The sequence below is a fragment of the Prionailurus viverrinus genome, chromosome D4 (genome assembly GCF_022837055.1).
Source record: "Prionailurus viverrinus isolate Anna chromosome D4, UM_Priviv_1.0, whole genome shotgun sequence".
Lineage (NCBI taxonomy): Eukaryota > Metazoa > Chordata > Mammalia > Carnivora > Felidae > Prionailurus > Prionailurus viverrinus.
Genome location: NC_062573.1, coordinates 23252467 through 23269509, shown reverse-complemented (window position 1 = coordinate 23269509; position 17043 = coordinate 23252467). Strand labels below are relative to the sequence as shown.

General features: G+C 32.3%; 1 protein-coding gene across 1 annotated transcript in view; it reads left to right on the top strand.

Annotated features, from left to right (window-relative positions):
* The window catches only part of CYLC2 (cylicin 2), a 69014-nt gene extending 67625 nt beyond the window's left edge, over positions 1–1389 (top strand). The window contains exon 10 of the mRNA XM_047830376.1: positions 1245–1389. The gene's annotated coding sequence lies outside the window, so the exon portion shown is untranslated. The remainder of the gene's footprint in view (positions 1–1244) is intronic.
* Positions 1390–17043: the final 15654 nt, after the last annotated feature.

The window sequence follows — 17043 nt, the reverse complement described above, 5'->3', positions numbered from 1 at the left end:
CTGGATATTACTTAGGAGGATTTTTATTATATTCTTAATAATCTGTCAATCAATTATTTTATGGCCACTTGTAACCATTTATTGAAAAGCTGATCCTTAACTAATGTACATAGCAGTTTATTATTTTATAACATATAATATATATAATAATGTAAATAATATATAAATATATTTTATTTTAACAGAGAGGCACTAAAATACTGTCAGTGTATAATAGCCTACTTCTTGTTTCTTAGAGAAATATGCTAGAATTACTTCTTGTAAGGATGTGTGGAGTAGTAAGTACAATTTTCTAAGAAAAAAGACATTAGGTTTTATATCAATCATGACAATGTCTTCAGAATAATAAGCTCAACAGACTTTCAAACCAGAACATAACACAATCGATAAACTGTAAATAAAAGTAAATTATTACAAAAAAGTATATGTCTGGCTTGATTTTATAAAATGTATCAAGGTTCAGGTACTGTAACACTATTTTACAAGCATAAGGTCTAAAAGTATGTCAGATATGTTACTGAACGGTATTGAATGATAGCTCAGCAAAGAAAGTAATTCTGTTTATAGTATAAATAAGGAACAAAGATATTGAAAAACAATGTGACTAACCATACCCAGAGGAAACCATTCAGGCTCAATTTAGCCTTCTATTCCTAATAATGCTGTCTGTATGTTCAATTTTGTGACTGGAACTCAGAGAAAGAGTTTATATATATGCTTAACCATATAATAAATGCAGCCAATTCTCCAAGTTCATGTTCGAAAGTAGATGTGATGAAACAATATTGAGTAGATCTTCATAGTTTAATTCTGGGCGAATGCTGCCACCAACAGAATTGGGCTTTAAATACTCTGAAAATCAACTGATTCTGCCAGTGGCCATAGATCATTCTTATTAATGTTTCCCAGATGCAGAAATCTCTGGACATAGGAGGTAACTCTACAGTTAGAATTCGTAAGCAGGCACTCAGGGCATGAGAAGCAAGAACCAACATGGCAAACGTAAGCTGAAATTAGACGTGTGGTAAGGCACTCAAACCTTAGACAAGTAAGAAATACTGGTACAAATTTAATAAAAATATAAACAAGAAAGAAACTTCCAAGATAAGATACACGAGATCTTCAATTACTGAAACAGAAAGGACTGACAGAAATCTATCTTGATGTCCAGTCTTCACACAGTTATAAATAGATTAAGAAGGTCCTGACTCTCTTAGCATATCTAAGTTCTTCTTCCATTCCAGGTCTTCTTCAACCATTTTGAAGACGGATGCCAAATCAAACAGTATGAGTAATACAAAGATATATGAATGCTACAAGTTACACTATTGTCTGTACACTTCTTTCATGATCCAGTCCAACATTTGAAACACTTCTACAGATCTGATTCTGACAGGTACATTTATATTTCTCTGGAAGTCTCAACTTGCCTTATCCTGTTTAAATTAAGACAAAGGAGTATTTATAAACCTGTATCATCCTACAATTCTCTAACTGAATATTTTTGGAAATAAGTTGAAGGAATTTTGACAGGGACTCAAGAATGTCAGATTACTATTTTGTTAATCATCACTTCTGAGGGATTCCCAGGAAAGCTATACATGTAAGGAATAATGAACATGATGATATTTGAAAAGTATTTAGAATTGCACAAAAGCATAAACCTCCAATTTAACATTTTCTGGGAAAGACTAAGGTAGAAGCAACTTAAACCTCAACGTTTAAGTGCAACCTACAACTCTCCTGGACTCCAGATCTTAGGATATTATCATTTTACGATCATCTACATTGTCGGGGGCGGGGGGGAAGGATATGATGGAACTCTTACTTTTTTACTTTCCAGAAGGAATTATGATCCATAACCAGATTAAGGAAAATTTATAATATTAAAATATCAAGACTTTATGTTTCAGTACTTCAGATAAATTCATCATTTTCACAAAATGAATAATTTCATGATGGCTCTGAGTTGACTTTACCTTATTTAAAAATAGCTCCTGTACTTCATCATAACCATTAGAATTAGCTAATATTACAGGTGATACATCCTGAATGCATAACTTAAGTTTGCAAACTTGCTTAGAAGCAAGTTTAAAATTAGAAATTACTCCCGTATTAGTACCCTGGAAATATTTGAAAGATATGACACTCTCCAACAATGATGGAGGCACACTAAGGCAGTGATTTCAACTATGGGTTGAAACTACAGGTTTCAAGGCATGCTTATACATAATGCAGGATGTGGGAGGTGGTGCAAATGAGGGGAGCCTGAATAAATGCTGGCGGATGGGGCATATAGGTAGAGTTTGAAAAGAAGTTCTTCTCATAGTATACACATAAAACACTCATCAGTTAAATAAAATTCTAATTTAAAAAAGAAACTGGATCAATGGTAAGAAAATGGAACTTCCAAGTTAAAAAAATATTTTAAAATAAAAATTTTCACTCATGAGACTGACAAAGATTAAAACCACAACAAAAAATTTAGTTCCTATTACTGGGGCACTAATGGATATGGGCATTTTTATACACAACTGGTATGAGTAACATTATAATTGCTCTGGTGCACAATTTGGAACGCAAGATACTTATTTTACAGGGTAACCTGACAAGGAAACAAAAAGAAATGTAGTTTTATTGTATAATCAGGAAAAACATTTATAACTTGGTACTCATTACTGTCTAATTATCTAAAGGCAGATTCATCTGTAGCCAAGAGGAAATGCCTGTCTCTTATTCCTTCAAAGCCTTGTTCAATAGTTGTATTCTCACTCCAACATTACTGCTTAAATCCTTGACCACCCAGGCTAAAGGAGTTATCATCTGAAACAATCCAATTTTCTGTCCCATTATTCATTTATTTATATCAGAGTTCTTATTATGAACTGAGGTAATTTTCATATATATTAACTGAATTATTCGATTGTTTTTCTGCTTATTTGTTCCTACCACCAGAATGCAAACCCTTTTATCAAATTGTACTGCATAACTTAGAGTTTGTTTCTGCTCTTTGAGAGTAAAAAATGACTGGTTTTTATAGGTGTAATTTGATTTTAAATCAGCAATTATTGATTTTAGCAATCAATATATACCTATTGTTAGAAGAATATCAAGTTTCTCCCATAATCAAATAAATAGATTTTAAAAATCAAGTTCTAGTGAGAACCAACAGGGTAAGACACACTGACACTATTTACATGGGACAAGCATATCTGATACAATGGGAGGTCAACACTCTGTCATTACCTAGAGACCCACTGACAACAAACACTAGTCAACAGATCTTTAGACACCAAATTCAGCTGTCACACTTTATCTCCAACTGACCCTGAACATATGCATGATTTCTTCACGATTAAACATCCTGAGAAGAAACAACTGACTAGTTGTAAACATGTAATTGAGTCATGTTATGTGCAATTTTTCAGGGTATCCAAAAAAAGAGGTTTTCTGCTTTACTTTGGATTAATGACATCATTGGATTAAAAATCTACCATCTTGCTATTTTTTTCCTCTTTACCAATTTGGTTTTTCCCCTTTTACTTTTCTCTTTATTCTGCCTTATTTTGAATTAATTGATTTTTCTATGCTTCAATGTTAACTTCCTTTTTACTTATCTGCTATAGCTCTTTTAGTTGTATTAGGAAATATATATTGTATATATCTTTAATTTATAGTCTATTTTAATATCAAAGTACTTCATGAAATGTGTAAGAATCTTATAATAGTATATTTCTATTTCTCCCCTGCTAGCACATGTACTATCATTGTCATAACCTTATTTTGTATATACTATACTGCCTCATTGCATTTTTTATATTCAGTCATCTTATGTTAAAGAGATTTGAATAAGAATAAAAATCTTAACTCTGTGTCTTCATCATTTATGGTGCTATTTCCAAGATCTATACTTTTACCAGGTATCATTTTCCTTCTGCCAGAAGAACTTCTTTTAATATTTCTTATAGAGCATTTCTACTAATTATGACATATTTCAGATTTCCAATGATTAAAAAGGTCTTTATTTCATCTTCATTTTTCAAAAATATTTTATTAAGTATAGAATCCAAAGCAATTTTTCTTTCTATACTTTAAAAATATTGTTCCTCTGCCTTCTCAGGTGCATTGTTTATGATGAGAAATCTGCTGTCATTAATTGTTATTTTGCTATAGCTAATGTATCTCTCTCTCTCTCTCTCTCTCTCTCTCTCTCTCTCTGGCTACCTTAAAGATATTCTCTTTATCACTCATTTTAAGTAATTTGAATATGATGTGCCTTTTTTGTAGTTTTCTTTGTGCTTCTTGTACATGGGATTTGTTCTACATCTTGGATCTGTGAGTTTGACATATCAAATTTGGAAAAAAATCTGGCCATGATTTTCACATACGTTCCTCTGTGTCCCACAATCTGGGGGGGATTCCAATGTTTTCAGTTACTTTAAGTTGTGTTAATGCTCACTCTAATTCTGTACTTCTCTTAAAGTCTTTAAACTCTTGTGTTACATTTTGGATAGTATATGTCACTATGTCTTTGAAATCAACCTGTATTTTCTTCAACAGTGTTTTCTGCTATTAATCACATCCTGTGTATTTTTAATCTCAAAAATTATAGTTGTTTTATTGTTTTTTTTATCTCTTGAAGTTCAAATTTAGATCTTATATCTTTTAGGTCTTATTTTTAAGCTTTTTGGGGATATAATTCACATACCTTACAATTAATTTGTTTAAAATTTATAATTCAGTGCTTTTTCATTTTCTTCCATGTATGTGGAATTATTACCATAGTGAAATGTCATAATAATCTCTGATTATTCCCTTAATATTTAGTAATAGAATTTCTGAGACAAAGGATATATAAAATTATAAAGCTTCTGGTATATACTGGCATCCACAAAGTCATCAACACTCTCTACAGAATTACATGTGTTAAAAACATTTTTATGAAGGCTTTTCTTTTTAATTTTTTTCATTTCAGAATATTTCACACACAATGTTACATTAGTTTCAGGTACACAACATAATGATTCAACTTCTCTATGTATTATGCTATGCTCACCATAGTCTAGTTATCATCTGACACCACATAACACTATTATAATATCACTGACCATATTCCTTTTGTTACAGTAAAATTACAAAAGCAAAAAACTATGATTGAATAAATTTACATTTTAAAATATTTTATTCATAATCTTCAAATGTTTCTACTTCAGATTCTTTTTATAAAATTTTTTTTTCAACGTTTATTTATTTTTGGGACAGAGAGAGACAGAGCATGAACGGGGGAGGGGCAGAGAGAGAGGGAGAAACAGAATCAGAAACAGGCTCCAGGCTCTGAGCCATCAGCCCAGAGCCCGACGCGGGGCTCGAACTCAAGGACCGCGAGATCGTGACCTGGCTGAAGTCGGACGCTTAACTGCGCCACCCAGGCGCCCCTCTACTTCAGATTCTTAGACCTATAGGCAACCCTATACCTTTACCCTGTTGTTTTCAAATACTGTACACATTTTCTCAATAACCATGAATTCAACACCCTCCTCAAGTCTAGTTCATGTAGAGGCTAGAATGCTGGAATGAATGTGAATGGTGTCTGTTTTTAAGAAGTCATTCCTAAAGTAGTAGAATCAGTGTGGACAGAGTTGGTTTTGGACTTAACATTTGAGATGGTGATAGAAACACAGCTATTACTATTTGCTGGTCCTTTATAGACTCAAAAATTTCATTTAAGCATGGAGTTAATATTTAAATTTATTTTCTGATTAAGAAAAGTAGAGAATATTTAATCATAGTGTATTTTGAAAAAGAATGACATCCATTTGAAAAATATATATCAGAACAGTGGACTCAAGAAAGGAAAGTACAAAACAAACATGACAGATTTTCTACAGTATTATTTTCTCTTCTCATACTACAGGTGATTTTTGGAATCAGTATCTTCCATCAATGCTCTTACTCTTTACAATGATCAAGTATACATGCATTTGGATCAAATGAAATGCCTTGGCTTACTCTGGGAATGTTTATTCACTACAGGAGCCATCTGGACACTAGACTTTTTTTTCACTTCATCCTTTTTCAGAAACTTGAAGTGTTCATAAGTGTGTACTCCTTGAGTTTATAAGGGAATATATGGAGGAATGAAAAATCACAGTAATTATCTCAATAATTTAAAAAATTAAGATAGCTTGATATAAAGGCAGAGATCTAAAATGATATTTAAAAGTAGACAACTAACCTCTGTAATAAACTCAAATTTCAAATATGAATGCCACCTTTTATCTTTCAAGTTCAAATAGGGGTGATATTCAAACAACATTATCGAGGCAGTGATCTGAAAGTTTTAATTCTGTGTCTTACTCTAAAATTTTACTTCGTTTATAAAGCACATCTCTGATTACCTAATAAGAATGCCCTTTTCTTCATTATCCTCTTCAGAGCTTTATTAGTGCCACTTTAGACAGATTACAATAAATTGAGGGTTTCTTATCACTTATTTCCAATTTTTCAATGAACAACTGTTGCAAATGCACTATATCACTGCTTCTTACTGCTGTCCTTGGACCCACTGACCACAATTTAGATCAAGGACACCAAATCTTTGTATATTAATTACTACTTAACATTTCCTTTGAGAATGAAAAGAAATATATAATGTAGCCTTATAAAAATCTTCCCTTACTCCTAACACTCTCCCATTAAAGATGTGCACTTATGAAGACTTCATTTACAGAAGTAATTAATTTTGAATAAAAGATAATACAAAAAACCTTTCAAAAATTTGTTCTTTCAAGCCTCATAAGTAATTCCAACTTCTTACATTTTTTTACTGGCTGTTGTCTTTGCCTCAGATCCTGTTACCCCAGATCTTTCAAATGATTGGTTGACTTCTCATTATTGAGGACTCACCTCCTCAGAGTTTGTTTTCCTTTAACAACCTATTTAAAGGAGTCATGAATTATCCCGTCTTATTTTCTTTTTATATGACTGGAAAATATCTTTAATCCCGATGTACTTATGTTTTGGCATGCTCATTATCTGCCTCCCATTGTAGAATGCAAAACTCCTTAAGGGCTAATACTCTACCTCCCCAACACCTAACATGATTCCTGGAACAGTAGGCACTTAAATGTTTATGGATATGAGTGCTGAAGTAGTATATCTGCATGCAACTTTTTCAGCAATTTTACTGGCTCTTATCTCTCTAATGCAAAAATGAGCAAGCAGGATAGGTCTTGCCCCGAGAAGCCACAATGGAGAGACAAATATAAATTAATATTAATAACATGACACAATAAGGGATCTTAGAGGTGGTATTTAACTGTTACAGGAACATAGATAGGGTAGTCAGTTGTTCTGCTTTCAGAGTCTAAGAGGCAACATAGATTACCTTGTACTGAGGCTTATGGGAGAAAAGAAAGCACAAATTGTTTAACGGGCATTAAAATAAGCATTAGGAGAGGTGATAGCAGGAACAGAAACTAAAAGATAAAATCCTATTAATATTTTGCATTGCTTCTGGCAAACATTTTACCTTAAGGCTATAGGGGTGGTTTCAACACTGAGAGTTATTTCAATAATGACTGTGATAATATCACTATTTATAGTGCTTGTATGAAATTCCTTTCATGTGTTATCTCATTTAATACAATCTTGAATAACTGATTTTACTTCTCTTACAGGGAGGAGTAAACCATCTCCAATCTAGTTTTATATGCAAAAATTCATTACGACACTGAAATTTTTTTACCTTGACCATTCCTGCACACTTGTTCTTAAGATGACAAATACAGGGGTGCCTGGGTGGCTCAGGGGGTTAAGTGTCTGACTCTTGATTTTGGCTCAGGTCATGATCTCACAGTTTGTGAGTCTGAGGCCCACATCAGGCTCTCTGCTGACGGTGTGGAGCCTGCTTGAGGTTCTCTCTCTCCTTCTCTCTCTGCGCCTCCCCCACTCACGTGTGCTCTTGTGCTCTCTCTCCCAAAAATACATAAACGTTAAAAAAAATAAATAAAAAGATGACAAATACAAAGGGAAACATGGTGGCCCTGTCGATTTAGAGCTGCAACTAGCGTACTGCTTTTTAGGGACTGATTTTCTTAGTTTTACAAATTTTATGTGATGTGTTTCAAGAGAAAATTGATCAAGAGAAAATGAACTTCTGTATGAATTTCTGCATGATACTGTAATTTTAATAAAACACAAGCTGGGGAGCTGTAATAGGAGCCCATCAAAAGCAATAAGAGATATAAATCCCAGATCCTCGAAAGAGATGTCTACATATCCCTTCGTTTCAGTCTTAAGATATCCCCAAACATGGTGAAATAGAATAAGAAAGGGGAGAAAAATAAAAAGACAAAAACTCTCATTCCTGCAGTCTATATTTTTCATCCTTCTCTTAAAACATTAAACAATTTTTTTAAATAATGTTTTAGTCTTCCATGCATTTCGGTTTAACATTCTGGACTACATTTTCAATTTCCTACTTCCAAGGACTATGCCTCTTTGATATTTTCCACTATATGTACTTTAGAAAACAAAACATCTTTAATTATTTCTCAAATGTGATTTTTAAAATATCTTAAGATGTCTTATTAATTTTCCTCAAATGGCCTTATATTCAGATTAACACATTATATTATATGAATAATGTCATATTTTGTATTTACACAAAATGCATCTTTATTGCTGCGGAATAGGTACACAAGAGGAACTAAGATGTGATTTGTTGTATAAAGCTCAGATTCCCATTCACAGAGAGATGGAATTTGGAATCAGAACAGCCAAGTTTGAATCACATATTTGAGTCCAATCAATCCATGCTTTGGCAAATCATTTAGCCTTTGTGAGACTCATTTTTTTTCATCTCTTAATTTGCATAGTAGTAATGACACTTATTTCACTTATTATTATAGTGAATATAAAATATAATGTATAAGGAAGTACCTTGTAAACTATAAATTTCCATTCTTATTATGTAAGCAATTACATGTAAGAAATTTTTTTTACCAGAGATTAGTTTCTTGCATCTGCCAACCAAACCCAGCCAATGCCAAATTTTAAAATATAGCCATTTAATATCAGCTCTTTTTTAAGGGACAAAAAATATACATCTCCCCTGAGGCCCACAAATAGGTCAGATATTGGACAACTCATTAATTTCAAACTGCATCCATCTCTTCAGAGAAAATAAATAATCCAGGGTTGTTTCTAAAACTATAAAGCGAAAACCATTATATTAAAAGATTGATAATCTCTCATGTTAAGTCATAATCATAAGTCATTCCTGTTAAAACTGGACCTTACAATTCAAGGGTAATTTAATCAGGTGTCAAATTGTACTTACATTAGTATTTTTAAACAACTCTTTTTAGTGCCTTTTATTTAAAATTAGCGTTAAATGGCACACGTTCTTATTCAAAACTATCTCACTTTGTCAGTCTACTAATTCAATATCATTTTAGGAAAGCGTTTAATCCAGAACTGTAATATTTGGAGAAGCATTATTTTAAAGGACTTTTATAAGGGTTTTTAAATCTTCAGAAATTGTGTACAAATCTAATATCAAGCTTCCTCTTTTGCATTTAGAAATAATAGTTTTAAAACTCTTCACCCAGAATCTAAATTACAGAATACCAGAAACATTACAACTCTCAATAATTCAAGAGCTATTTGTCACACAATCTGATGGAAAGTAAAACCAGGTATTCAAACAAATCAATGGAAATACAACAAAGAAATGCTGTGCATATCATGACTTGTTCTTGGAAATTAAGTTATTTTTGAGCAGAGGTTCAGCCCCTCTCTTCTTCCCCATCCCTTAAAGGAATCTGTGGAACATTGTTTTGGTCTTCAACAAATACTAACTTAAGAAGGAAAAGTAAATTAAATAACTTTGGACTTGCACTTTTAAAGAAGAGTAGAGCTATCTTAGGTTTATAAGTAGAACATGTTAGGATGCATTTGGAGAGAACAGAATGGGAGGATGTTATAAAGGGTACTGAAGCAAATTTCACTTCTTTCTAGTAACTTGGTAAGGTAAAATAGGCCAGAGCCAAATAGAGCAAATCCATCTCTCTATTTGGCATTCTCTGTCTCTTTCCTCTCGCCAGTGACTCTCAAGTTCCCTTACTTCTGCAAACCTGTAGGAAAGCCCAGCAGGAATTAGGGAGAAGAAAGTCACTTAGAACAATAAAGCTATACTTACAACTAACTGCAAGAACAGCTGCCATTAGTGGGATTAAAGATAAACACCGAGGACCACAGAAGGATTATCAAACTACTAGAACAGCTACGATTAGGTGGGCAAAGTCTTAAGAAAGAGAAAAGCCATATACACGGTCAACGATCTCTATAAGCAAAACTGATCATATGGGTTTTAGGAATTCTCAATATAGGTTGCCTTGAAAAATCTCAGAATGCAGTCAGATGCACTTTTGATAAGTAAATGCCTATCTGTAGAGGGAAAAGCTCTTGGATCTTGATCATTCTTTTTTCCTGGTTAGAGAGATTTCAGTGTCTTCCTGCCCACCCCTTCCAGGGCACTGGGGTAGGAATTGCTCCAAATAGGGAAATCTGACTTACAGACTTTCCATTAATGATGTCCATTGTGGTAGGTGGGAAAATATTTGCTACCCAGATTCTTTTTCCCTTTATTCTGCTACTCAACCATACTTTACAAACATTTCTCAGTGAATTCCAAATGCAGCAGAAAAATCACACAAAGACATTTTATTCTGCAACTGTGATAGTTAATTAAATGCCAAGAGATGCAAACACTAGGGAAAAGCAAGGTATGAATGGAAACACATTTTTATTGTTTTTAAGGTTGTTTGTTGGGTTTTCTTTGAGAATAAAATTAGAGAAAGGCTAATGGATGCAACATTTGGTTTATAATAAAGTTCTCAGGAGTGAAATCCATAGACATATAATAGAGATCCCTCTATAAGGTTCCTCCAATTGAGCTTTTACATTTACATTGTATCATTTCACAGTAGGTTTTAATTACACAAGCATACATTTTGCAACATGCACTTTATTAAAATATATATATATATATATATATATATATATATATATATATATATATAGTACCAGATTTATATTTAAAAAAGTTCTTCTCATTCCTGTCTGATCTCATTCCTAAATGGTAACTAGTATCAGCAATTTGATTTTGTTTTTCCTTTTTGATGTTAAAATATATACAGTAAGTTCATTCATTTTGGTAACTGCATTGACATGAGTTACTGAATCAATTACTATTTGAAAACATTCGGGTGATGATATTTTTACTGAATAAATAATGCTGCAATTAACACATAAGATTTAGAGTTTAAAGTGTTCTCAAGAGAACCACCAAGCTAATGCCCTGTCTTTAGGCTAGCAGATAGTATCATGATGAATGAACACCCAAAGTACCAAGCAAGTCTCTTAACTAATAGAGTTGTGGTTAGTATCAGTCTGGTTAAGAAACAATGACAAAGTCGAATTTGTACTAATACAAATGCTTCTAACAGGTAGAATAGCTTTAAATGAAAAAAAAATGCATGTGTATTTTTAAAAACTTTAAATAGTGCAGCTCCCCAACTCCCAAACCCAATTTACTTTTAATTTCACAGGTTATAAACTCCAGACAACTAACAGCAATTGGCAGGCATACTGCCAAAATTACAAAACAGGAAATCTTATCTTTTAGCTCCCATTTTCCCTATCTTTCCCCACAATATTATAAAGCCTTTATTATCGATCCTAGTTGTTAATAAAAATGTGAACCTAGATTATAGTTCATATTATTTTCTCTGGGAGAACACTTTTGCTTATTATGAGAAGTTTGGCCCTTATGTATAGGAAGCTACTGTGGCCATATTTGATTCTAGATATATATTTGCATTTCCTGAATTTTATGGATACATAGCTGGTGCTTTGATCATATTATATGTCCTGTTGTCTTCCAGACTATTTTCGTATGAAAAACACTAAAAGAGGGACACAACTCCTACTAGAGGAAAATCACAACTGCTAAAGGGGAAACTTAGAACTCCAAATAGGAAACCAAGATTTCTCTGTTATAATGAAACAGAATAATTTAAAGTACAATATAAAGAGGATATAGTGTACGTGTTTAAAGGCCATGATATTTCATGTATGAAGAACACAAGAATTACTCTGAAATCTTTTAAATTCTCTATGTAAAAGCAGAAAGATATTTGTTTACTATTTATTACTGAGTAGTAGAATATTTCACTATCTCCTATTTTGGGCTTTTTGTTGTAGTTGTTGGTCTCTAATGCACATTACATAATCTTACTTGAATTTGTTCAGGCACCAAAAATGAGCATAATCAATAAGTATCTTAAGTCAGATGGAATTCCCAAATTGAGGCACAATATGTCCTCATTTAATTAATGCATAGATTTTCAAATTTCAGTAACTTTGAGGGAAACATCATATTCCCTTCTAAAAGCTTTCAACAACTTTCAACAGTAGTCCCATATGGATGAGGGGGCATGACTGGGGAGAGAAGTAATGACCTGAAAAAGCGTGGGCAGAGATTCCCTAATTCTTTGCATATTTCTTCCTTTGATAGAAAAAGAAGAATCTACAGTTGACTGTGAATGGGCTATAAAATGGTTTGTTTGGGTAAAGATGAGAACTAACTATTTGAAGAAAAGCAATAAGGACAAAACCAGAAAATAGCTAATAAGGAGAATATCACAGCTGGCCTTTCTTCCACAGAACTATCAACTAGAACTCAACAAAAAGTGTTTATGAAGACATTAATAAGTATATTTCTCAGAAGAAGTGTAAAACTATTTTTTTAAATCAAATGGCCATTTGATTCCTTTCTCCAAAAATGCATGCATACTCTTAGAAAATTTCCAGGCCATTCTCACTTGACTCTCTTTTTCTTGATTCTGCTCTTTGTATTCTCTGGAAACATTTTTCCATGATTCCAAAAAAATAAGATTAGCTTTTGCTCTGCCTGGGAAGGCCTAGGTAAATTCAAGGCCGAGAAAATTTCAAATTAATATTTTGCTCTGATGTTTTTGTTTCTTGCTAACATATTTGTATATTGGGACAATTCTATTCTTGTCACTAGAGTCCTGAAGACAGAGAACATTGAGCATCAATGTGGAGTTTGGAGGAAAGGGACTATAGAGTCATTTGCTACTGTTTGATCCAGGCTCTGGAGTTGTCTGTAGTGCAGCCATTAGTGGTTCCTTGTAGTCCAGGAGTTCATGAGGGATTGCATTAGAGTTTGGAATCAAATCTCCTAACATTGAAAAACAGTCCCTTGTTCTATGAAACCACAAGGATTGGTAGGTGACTAGATGAGAATAACAATCAAGGACTTAGGGTCCCATATTATCAAGAAAACTGCGTTTAAATAAACATGCATAACTGAATATAAACCTGAAACATGACACTAAAGATAAACAGCCAAATATAAAGGAAATTCTGTGGGATATTTTAAACTTTTGAAAGATGTTAATCAAAAATCAAAATTAATTGTTTTAGGATAAAAAACAAAGAAGTGCAAACAAGAAAGAATCTCATATATAAAACCAAGTTATACTCGCTTGATTTCAAAAAGAACATTTCAGTATGAAGAGTATTTTTTGTTTCAGCTTCTAAATGTATTGTCCCTTATTACAGATACTAAACCACATAATGGTGCATATTATTGCAGGTCCGTTCATTATTTTTCCTTTACTGGATCCTGGGCTCAGAATTATTTTCCAGTTTCAAATGTTGAAAAAATAAACTCCCCTAGTAAACAATAAACATGATAATGACTTTGAATTGACATTTTAAAGGTATGGGTGGGTATATACAAATCTGAAGATGAAGTTGTGGAGTGCACTCAGAATTTTGGCCCATCCGCATAGCTGTATCTTTCTTACTTAAAATACCACTTTACTGCAAAATTTTCAGCGATTGTATACAAATTCTTTCTACCTAATAACAATGTCACCTAGGAAAAAGACTGGAGTATATCAAGCTACTACCAAAACTTTATGATTCTGTGTTACTGATTTATATCAAATTTATGCAGGTACTCATTTTTTCTTTAGTGATTTTTAAAGAATCAGAGTTTACAGTGAATTTGTAAAAGTGGCTAAAAAATAATTTGAAAATTTTTTAGGGATTCTTACAAGCCTCTAACAATTTGGGGGAATAAATTTTTGAAACTGACAGGCCATATTTTGCAAAAGTACACCAGTGAATCTTTTATCATAACAGAATCGGAAAGAGAATGCAAACATATCAGTGAAAAATACACCATATCTCCTAGTTGATAATTTTAAATCCAAGTGTTACCAAGTGCTGGAAAGTGCTAGCACTTGACTTTATAAATATCAGAAAATAACTAGTGATTCTGAGAAGGACAAAACTAAAATGAACTTAAGGTTTCATAATATTCCATTGTATATACATGCCACATCTTCCTTATCCATTTGTCTATTGATGAGCATTTAGGTTGCTTCCATACCTTGGCTATTGTAAATAATGCTGCAATAAATATAGGGATACAAGTATCTTTCAAATTAGTGAATGATATCGCTATATTGTTATAGTGATATATTGGGATGATTGTAGATGGCAGATGGTATCTACACTTGTGGTGAACAGAGCATAATGTATAAAATTGTTGAATCACTATGTTGGACACCTGAAATTAATGTAACATTGAGTGTCAACTATACTAAAAAAAAAAATACATCCAAGATTGGTTAAATTGTGATTTTAAATAATGTCATAGAAGATTATTCATTTACATGGGTAAATTTTTATAATATATCAGGTGAAGAAAGCACATAACAAAATAGCATATTCAATATGATTATATTTTATAAAAAGTATAGAACTATTTCTGGATAATACAGTAATACATGATTTTTATTTTTTCTTTGTATCTTTTCATGTTTTCCAAATTATCAGTAAGCATGTGTTAGTTTCATGGTCAGAAATAAATGAATAATAAATGCTTAAATAAAACTAAATGAGTTTATCTGGTAATAAATGCACAACCTACAACATAAATATTATAAATATAGGGAAGAAAGGAGATTTATCATTATTTACAGATAATAGCATCATATACAAAATGAAAGAGCAAAGAGAAACAGTTACAAAACAACCCAAGGAATTGAAGAATGATAAGATAAAATTAGAATATCAATAGCATACTTATTTATCAGGAAAATAAAATTGAAGAATATAATGAAAACACACTTAACCTTGAAAGTACCAGACAAAAGTCATAAATACATAGGAATAGCCATAATAAAAATGTGCTACATCTGGATCTATTTTTAATAAAAATTAAGGAGATAGGACTAGAGTGTATAGAGTTTTATACTATAATGCAAGATAGAAAGCCTATTAATTATTTTCTAAAATAAAATTATAGGTTTAACACACATCTACCAATATTTAATGGAATGTATATTGGAACTCACAAATTTATTCTAAAGTCCACATAAAAAATATTGTATTTCATTGATTCTACAATGTACAATTTTTTTTACATGTTAACAGCTCTAAAATCAAAGTGTGTTTTATAATTGAGGGAGTGTCCTGCTTTATTTGAATTTTTTTCTTAGTTTTATATACTATAAAGGATTTTATTATAAATTATAGTATCTCATATATGATAAGGTATACAAATACAGTTAAAATACTTTTCAGAAGGGAAATGATTATTGGACAAGAATAGTGAAAGTAAAATCACTATATAAAATATCAAGTAGAAAGATTAAAACGTGTCTACAGAGTGCTAGACAGAGAGAACACAAAAACAGAACTAAGACATATACAAGGATTTAAGCCTAATTAAAAAAGGATTATAAACTAACTAGAAAAGTGTTATTCCATAACATGTGTTGGGGTACTTTCAAATAAAACTTAGAGTTTCACACCTCAACTTATTTAAAAAAATAATGGTTATTTTTGAGAGAGAGAAAGAGAGGGAGAGACAGAGAAAGAGAAAGAGAGCATGAATGGGGGAAAGGCAGAGAGAGTGGGAGACATAGAATCCAAAGCAGGCTTCAGGCTCTGAGTTGTCAGCACAGAGCCCAACATGGGGTTCCAACTCATGAATCGCGCGAGATCCTTATCTGAGCCGAAGTCAGATGCCCAACTGACTGAGGCACCCTGACACCTCAACTTTCATTAAAATATACTGTAGATGAAACAGTTAAAGTATGTTTATATAAAGTATATCAACTATGAAAATGGAATTAGAAAGTTGAGGGGTATCTGGGTGGCTCAGTAGGTTAAGCGTCCCACTCATGATTTCAGCTCAGGTCATGATCTCACAGTTTGTGAGTTCAAGTCCCATGTCCAGTTCTGTGCTGACAGCATGGAACCTACTTATGAACCTTATCTGTCTTTCCCTTGCTTATGCTCCCTCTCTCTCAAAATAAACTTAAAAAAAAAAAGAAATATAGTAAAACCCTGGTTTGCGAGCATAATTCATTCTAGAAACATGCTGTAATACAAAGCACTCATATATCAAAGCAAATTTCAAGAGCCAATGGTTCAGTTGTGATCATGTGACATTCACACCACTTACTACACGTATTGAAAGACATCACTCGTTTATCAAGTTAAAAATGATTAGAAATGTTTGCTCGTCTTGCAGAACACTTGAAGAAAAATTTACTTGCCATCTAAGATTTCAATGTATTTGAGACTTTAATAATGGAAATAACTTACCAGCTTAAAAATTACTGAAGAATCACACAGAAGAAATATGATACATTTGTCTATTTACAATGTTTTATTGTGCTTGATTTATTCTTTTCCATTATGAAACTTTTACATATACACTAAACTAAAAAATATATTTGTACAGTTTATGCAGTAATAATGAATAAGTTGTGTAAATTTCTACAGCTTAATAAATAATGTATTACCATAACCTCATAACTCCTTGGATACCTTTTCTGATTTCACAGCCTCCTTAGAGGAAAGACTTATATGCAATAATCATTTCCTTGCATTCCTCAATAATTTTACACATATAGCTGCCCTTACTAT